Source organism: Oculina patagonica, unplaced genomic scaffold, assembly GCF_052425735.1.
Source record: "Oculina patagonica isolate OP01 unplaced genomic scaffold, crgOcupat unplaced871, whole genome shotgun sequence".
In the NCBI taxonomy this organism is placed as follows: Eukaryota; Metazoa; Cnidaria; class Anthozoa; order Scleractinia; family Oculinidae; genus Oculina; species Oculina patagonica.
The window spans coordinates 1-8,372 of record NW_027558769.1 but is presented as its reverse complement, the minus strand read 5'-3'; the positions used below and the strand labels follow the sequence as shown (position 1 = coordinate 8,372).

Below are 8,372 nucleotides of genomic sequence, written 5' to 3'. Positions count from 1 at the left end.
ATTATTGACGTATTCACGTCACGTAGAAAAATAATATAGTTAAACTCAAATTAGTAACGTCGTCAGAATATAAGGAATTTAAAGCTGGAGGGCTTAACTGTATGAACACAACGAAAACAGACTAAAAAAACAATAAGCTGCAACATTTTGCAATGCAACATCATTCGTTCGTATGGGTAACCGATTAAGGTAAGTACCGAAATGAGGCTGATTTCATTTGTGTTTGTGTGTTGCGTGTTGCATTCAAAACAGTGATTATGCTAAATAATAGTTTTGCTTGATCCACCTGGTTTGTTCAATCTCATCAAAGAAAAATTGATTTGAAATAACTTGCACTTTTTTTCATTCAAGTAAGGTCGATTATAACAATTGCACTGATTCAAATGCGAGGTGGGTTTGATGTGAACTAGTACAGTTTGTGTTGTTTGTGTCGGTGGATAATGAGTGTTGTTGTCGCTAAAGCTGCGGTTGGTCGAATTCAAACCATCATAAATCGGCTTGTAAATAACGAGGGAACATTTATCTGAAACAACTATATAATCAGGGTAACAACACGCAAGATATTATTTTAGGAAAAAAGAACGATTTAAATTTAGAATATGATCTTTTCTAAGCCTTAACAAGTGTCTCAAGACTGCATGATTAAAATGTAATTAACAATTTTACGTCGTATTTAAAAATCAATTAATATTACGACCAAGGAACAAATGAAAAACGAGCATGAAATGTCAATATTAACGTGGCTAGATGTTGTTGTTTGACATATCAGCTGCCTTCGAATCTCTGAAGTATGAATGACGCTTGAAAAGGTGATACTAAAATATTAACTTTGAAATACAATCTTTGCAATTTACGCCATTTCCGTAACGGTGCCTGCCTCAACTATAGGTTCCTGTAAAATAATTCACTTTGCTCTATTAATGGGATCCTTTTTGCACAAAAGTAAAAAGCGTTTTATTTTTATTTTTAAAATAACATTTCAAATTAAGCATGCACGAGCATACTGTATACCATTTAAATTGCATGAGATAAGGAATCGTGTTATGGTGTTTAACGTGACGAATCCCAAAAATAATTAGAATAAGCGAAATGATAATAATAAATATAATGCAATGAACATTTCCGGAATTGCATATTAACGCGGCTGGCCAATAGCCTGATTCATCACCAAAGCATGCAGATTTTAATAAATAAAAAAACTCAAAATTCAACAAGAAAAAAGGCATAAAACCGACAAATATACATTGCATTTAACATTCGAAGTAACGACAGACTGGTCATTTGCAGATTTTTCCTGAATTACAAACGTTCTACATGGGCACAATTAGTCCTATACATAATCCCTTTTGTGTGTTGCAGATTTCGTTAAACCAGGAGAACTGTACCGCATGTAAGTCCGTACGATTTGAGATTTTTTTCCCAAACTGGAGTGAATCGGAAGCAAGAACTATGGCCAAAGTGAATTCAGGTAAAATAACATACTATGGCGCGTATTGTGAGAAGCGCGGTGGCAAAGTGGTTAGTGCTCCGAATAAAGCGGTCCAGGTTCGTGTCCTGGTCTGGGCATTTCATTGTGTTCTTGGGCAAGACGCTTTACTCTCATAGTGCCTCTTCCAGCCAGGTGTATCAATGGTTACCGGCGAATTTACTGCTGAGCTAGGGTAACCCTGCGATGGACAAGCATCCCATCCAGGGAGGAGTAAAAATACATATATCTTAGACACTTTTGTGTGTAGTATCGTTGTATATTTTTACGAACCATGCAGTATTTTGGCGAACCCGAAGGGCGAGTCAAAATACAAATCGCGAGTACAATTTTACGTGACAATTTTTATCTGACAAATATATATGATCGTGTATAGACGACACAACAATTATTTGTCGGCAGTTCAAACTTTAGCGCGTCATTAATGACCTTGGACAGAAGAATACGCACAGAGATACACGCACGCAGTAACCTGTGGGTGATTGGAGATTGGGCACCACATTTGCGACGCAATATTTGTCAAATTGTATGTGACGAGTCGTCTACACGAGCAATTTTCCTATGTGACAATTTTCATTTTTGACACATAAAAGCTGCACGCCAGCTTCTCAACAAATATATTTTTCACATAAAAATTGTCGCATAAAAAATCGTTTAGATTAATTTTTGACATTTTTTGACAACGTACTATTTGATGTTTTCTGTTTTACGAAGTGAGGGAGGCGGAGTTGACAATGCAATTGTCGGAACTTGTCAAATTGGCCTCCTACTATAAGTTAACATTTTACTTGAGAGGACCATTCTTTTCCAGGTACTCGGTGTGTAACTTTTATTTGGGATTATCTGGATGAGGACCAATGATCCAAGATAAGTCGGATTTTGGTTCATCAAAGAAACCGATGAATCCTTTGCCAGAGTGGATTTATCGGTTCCTTTGATGCACCATGATCCAACTGATCTTGGATCATTGAACTTGATATGGATCCCGATTTGGATTGTCCCAAAAAAATTTACCCTATGATTCGAAATGATCTTTTTTTACTCTGGGATCTTCATAGGATTCAAAAGACTTTCTTTTCCTAGGCAAAATGACTTTTGAGGACCATTATTTACCAGGTACTGTGCCTGAAAAGGAACTTTATTTTCCAGACCAGGTGACAAAGAGTGACATAGAGCTCGATTTAATAACACCGATCAAGCCCAAAGGAGACAACAACGCTGATGATGAAGCGACCAATGCAGCTTTACCCACCAAATATGAAATGTGGAAAAGTTTCGTCAGTAATACTTCTCTGCATGGAATCCGTTATGTCTTTTGGAGACGCCCTCTCTGGGCGAGGATTGGCTGGTTGCTCGTTCTGTTGGCATTCACTGCTTATTTCTTATTCACTGCACAGAAGTCATTAAAGAAATACTACGCTCACCCTATAAACACAGTTATCACCCAAAAGTATGTCAGTAGCCTTGAATTCCCAGCCGTCACCATTTGTCCACAAAATCTCGTAAGCAAGAAAAAGATGTACGCCTTGGACGGAGATGAAAGTTTTGTCAAATACGGTCTCAACGACAGCGTCTGTACAGCCACGGAGTCTGTTCGTGACGGGAAGCCTTGTGGAGCAGCCATGGTTTGTTGTTGTTTACCATTCTTTCTGCTTGATAGCGGGAAGATCGATCCAAACTGTACAACTCCGTACCTTCTCAGCCTGATTGCTGCTCAGCAAAACTCTGGAATCTTTTTCGATACCAAAACGTTTTACGAAAAGTACAGCCAAGGAGTCGAAGAAATGCTGGAATCTGGATTGTGTATTTTTGATGCAACACTGGATGACCCATGTGGTGCATCGGATTTTACGCCTTTCGTGACAGATTGGGGAGTGTGCCATACTTTTAACGCGGGGCTTGGCGGACCAGACAGCATCAAAAAGGCTCAACTCACAGGGCCCGGAGGAGGACTGAATATTTTGTTAAACTCGCAAATTGATGATCACACAATTGGAAGACTGTCGGAGGGATTTAGTGTTATTATTCATCGACAAGGAGACTTTTTATTCCTTGGGACGGGATCAATGTTGGACCAGGTACACAAGCCTCGATCACATTACATCAACAGAGGGTGAGTCTAGTACGACTGGCAATTATAAGATAAGTTTGAATGTTGTTTTGGACTGGATGATACTGTTTACTGATTGAACTGAAAAAAAATACCACGCTTTTTTAGGAGCCTTTCCTGAATTATGAACCACCTTCGTTTATTCCAACTGGGAGGCGCGGTGGCATAATGGTTAGTGCGCCGGACTCCGGATCGAGCGGTCCTAGCTCGAGCCCCGGCCGCGGTCACTTGTGTTGTGTTCTTGGGCAAGATACTTTACTCTCATAGTGCCTCTCTCCACCCAGGTGTATAAATGGGTACCGGCGACATAATGCTGGGGGAACCCTGCAATGGACTAGCATCTCATTCAGGGGGGAGTAGAAATATTCCTAGCCGCTTAATGCTACGGAAACCGGGATAAGCTCCGACAGTGTGGGCCGCTTGGCTCGTGTCTTCTCCTTTCGTTTAGTCCCGAAAGTACAAGTAAAACTGTGCAGCGATATAACACTCCAAAATTGATTGTGTAATATTTTCGCCACCCATGAGGTTTTTTGAAATTTTGAAAAGAGAGTTTACCTTACAAGGCTGAAACTTTCAGTAGCTGTTTTTTCGTCCCTTGCGGAAATTTTGATATGTCAACCATGTGTCCATGACATATGACGTTGCCATGGCAACCGTTATTTTCTGACTTTCTAAAAAAATGGTGAAATCCAAGATGGTGGATCCAAAATGGCGGCTCTAATGACGTCATGTGACGTCACAGCCAACAACAATTATGTAATTATACGTAATTATACGTAATTATGCATGTTATATGAGAAGTTCATGGTGTCCGCTTTATCGAGAGTCAAAACAATAAAAACTGTTATGTTGGTACCACGAAAGTGTCCGTAATTCCGTTAAAGCGAGAGTCCGTAATAGCGGGAGTCAATTCCAGTCAAACCTTTATAGCTTTCGCCGGGGATCTGGATTTTGTCTGTAATAGCAAGTATCCGTAATAACGGGGTGTCTGCAAGGCGATAGTTGACTGCATCGCGGGATATTTGCGTCTCTTTTTGCGCTTTATGTTTTCTTTATTAAGTAGAGTTTCATTTCTTTTTCTTTTCCTTGAAATTTGTTGTTATCCAGATTTCTTAGTTGAATACTTTTTACTTTAAGCTTGACTGCTGGTAATCCTTTGTTTCGTTTTTTTCTACAGATAAAAAATCTTGAGGATCCTTACGAGTCAAAATGCAAAGACAAGAAGTTGAAGACGTTCAGTGCCTACACTACCGCGGGATGCCATTATGAATGCCTCGCTGAACGCATCATAAAATCCTGTAAATGCCGTCCTGTTGGATTTTCAGGTTTGAAAATTTCGCTTTTGCTGTTTCTGTTACCGTGGCTACCACTTCATTTTGGCATTTATCGACAAACACACCATTGCCAGAAATTCAACACCATTAATATCAACAGGAAATGAAATAATTCAAATAATAAACAAACCGGGCCACATTGGTGGGAGGCAAGCGCTTTCACCTGCTCTCACTGCGCCATATCCTTCCCTCTCCTGATGTCCTGAGGCGATCCCTTGGTGATGTCCAGATACCGTCCCCTTCTATAAAGTGGGCGTGGCCCAGTTGCAATGTTTTTATTGACTTCTGCTTGCCTTTTCATCTCTTTTACAGGAACAACCTCGATAAGAACTTGTGCCAAATTTGATCAGATCTGCGTTATGGAACAAACTGGTAATAATATCTTATACTCCAATTTGTAGCAGTGATATAAGTACATGATGTCTAAAGATGACATTAGTTAAGACGTTAAGGCGTGTCAGCTGGGTTGTTGTTGTCGTCAGTGTTTTTTTCTTTTATGCTAATTCCATTTGCTATAAGATGATTGTCCAGCCGGTCAAGGACTAATAAGGCGACCTTTCAACACCAGTGTAAAGTGATAGATTACCGTCAATACCGAAGCCACCTTACTTTGTCAGCAAATGGAAGGAAATCAAAGGCTTTCAGTTAATGGATAGTTACATGTTGCTTGGTAAACACACTGTGGATGAAATTACATTAACTAAGTTGTCAACTGGTAAACGCCTGTTTTGCAGTAACCTGCATGGCTGCGATTATGCAATAGAAATGAACATTTCAATCGTGTGTTCAGGTTATTGGCTAACGCAAAAGAGAATTTTTTTCCTTGCTGCGCTATTTGCAACTAGAAATTCTAACCTTAATACATATGGCTATCAATCCTTTTTCTGGGTTTAACACAAATATGCATGCTTACAAATGCTTTTCACGTCGCTAGGTAACTTAGATATTTCAGACTGTGACTGTCCAGTTCCTTGTAATGAGATCAGATACACAACCGAGGTGTATTATTCCAAGTTCCCGGATGCAGGATCCGCGGCTGTAATGCAAGCTGAAGGTTGGACCGAGAACTCGTTTAAGCAGATGAGGTAACTACGAACCATTGTTTTGCGGAGCTCGCTGAAACTACCGTTAACCACGAATGTCTGTAGCAAACTGGCATGTGGAAAGAAATATTAGCAAATGGCTCCGTAAAATTGGATATAAGAAAGATGTTGATCAGACAAAGGCACAAGCTTTTCGTAAATAATTATATCATGAGGGTTTTCGAGCTCTTGCGCTGCAAGATTCGAGCTTATGCCCTTAATTAAGTACACTTCTGCTTATCTTAGTTCTTGTTGGTTTAACATTGCACTGCCGATTGTATCCTTTATACAGAAAACAGTCAGTCTAGGGAGATAACTACAATGCTTACATGAGTATAAGGTCAAATCTACGCTCGAACTAAGGTGGTCCATACTGCCGTTGCTTTACCGGCTTTCACTCGGCCGCGAAATCGTTACTTCCATTGAAAAGAGTGAATTCGTGTAACCCGTTTTATATATGCTAATGTGCTGTGTAATATTCCAATGAGCTGTACAGAAAAACAGAAAATTACGAACAAATCGTCAAGCTTTCACCAACATGTAAAAACCGAAAAAGCTATTCTCCCAGAGAAGGAGAAAATCCTAAACAGATAACAGGACTTTATATTTGTCATGCCTTGATTTGTTTGGCGATTTTCGATAAACATTTTATATTCAAAATCGCGTTAAGAAGGCAAAAATTAAACTTGACTGTAACACAATTCTGTGCGCGCAATTCATTTTGGGGAGCTCTAGCAAACAACAATGGCAATCAACTTTTTTTTCGCAAACAAAAGGTTTAATGAGAAAGAAAATAGCTGTGCACGTGTTCTTGGCAATTTGTTTGCCGTCTTCTGATAAACAACAAGGAGAAGAAATTAAATTCTGTGTGTTTTAAGCCAGACCAATAATCTTTATTTTTTTGGTTTCAAACTAAACGTCCGCTTTATTTCGATTTAGGTTTATAAAGTGTTCAAAGAAGGAGGAAAGTGTTTCCTCAGGAAACACTTCCTGTTTATTTTCTGGAAAACAATTAAACTGATTGCTTTGAGGTTTTCTGATCACTCGTGTATTGTTTTATTGTACACAAACATTAGAATATTATGCGGCTCATTAGCATTTAAAAAACGGGTTACACGAATTCACTCTAATGCTACATCGTTGTCATTTAAATTTCTCGATAGAGAGAGTAAGGCACTTTCAGATGACAATCGATGATCTGCGAACGAGGTTGGCATTCAGTAAGAGAAAACTGTCCTGCACACAGGCAGAACATTTCTCCGGAAATTCCAACGCGCCTAACATCCATAGACCATAGACCACTGCGTTACACACGTATGTACTGAAGAAGTACCTCGATAAACGATTTGCATTAGCATGGCTTTTTTGTTCTCCTAGGGAAAACTCTGTCTTTCTTCAGATTGGCTACAAAACACTTAGCTACGAATTACAAGAACAACAAGTGGCTTTTGGAGTTGAAGCACTGTTTGGTAATTTTTCTCGTATTTTTTTCTTGCTTCAGTTGTTTTGTTTTCTGAATTACACGACAAATGAACTTTTGGAGTTTTATAACGGACATTGCATTTATTATATCGTGAATTGATTTTTCAGGTGAGATTGGAGGTAACATGGGTCTCTTTCTTGGATGCAGTCTGATGACCGTTTTTGAATTTGCCGATCTTCTTGTGGCTTTGGTTTATGTTCGTGCATTGCATAAAGAATATCCAACTTAATTAGCAGCATCGGCAAACAGAGCATTTTAACGGAAAACAAACCTTAGTAATCCTAACTGAGCTACAGTCAACTCTCTCTAAGACGGACACCGTCGGGACCGGCCCCAACTGTCCGTCTTAGAGAGGTGTCCGCCTTATAGAGAGTCGAGGTAACGTGAGGTAATTTTGAGACGATGAAGCTAAACGGCTTTGCACAACGAATACACGTCTGTTTTTAGTCGCTTACGTTAGCAAAACCTATAAAGTGGAACAAACATAATATCAGAAATTCGACTTGTTTGTTAATAACAAACGCTAATACTGTAAGTAGAAAACTAAATTTTTGGTGCCCATATACAAGTTTAAGAAAAGAAGTAATGCGTTTTAGCGGTATTTTGGTATTCTAAAGGCGCTGACCCACTATGCTATATGTTGATAACAAGTTTTGAAGTATTATTCACTTAAAAAAACATTTTGTGCGTGTCCGTTGGCGGTTTCATAGTGTCCGTTGTCCGTCTTAGAGAGGTGTCCGTCTTATAGAGAGTTTTCTTACAGTAAAATGACTGAAAAACGGCAGGGACCATAACCAGGTGTCCGTCTTATGGAGGTGTCCGTATTATAGAGGTGTCCGTTAAGAGAGAGTTGACTGTACCAGATTTATTTGACAGC

The 8,372-nt window shown here is 39.3% G+C and overlaps 1 pseudogene across 1 annotated transcript; it reads left to right on the top strand.

Annotated features, from left to right (window-relative positions):
* Positions 1-77: 77 nt before the first annotated feature.
* Positions 78-8,366, top strand: LOC144641353 (acid-sensing ion channel 2-like; annotated as a pseudogene). The gene is made up of 8 exons (XR_013568541.1): positions 78-189; positions 1,360-1,468; positions 2,570-3,599; positions 4,774-4,921; positions 5,243-5,302; positions 5,865-6,015; positions 7,390-7,481; positions 7,603-8,366. The product of XR_013568541.1 is annotated as an acid-sensing ion channel 2-like (transcript).
* The last annotated feature ends 6 nt before the right edge of the window (positions 8,367-8,372 follow it).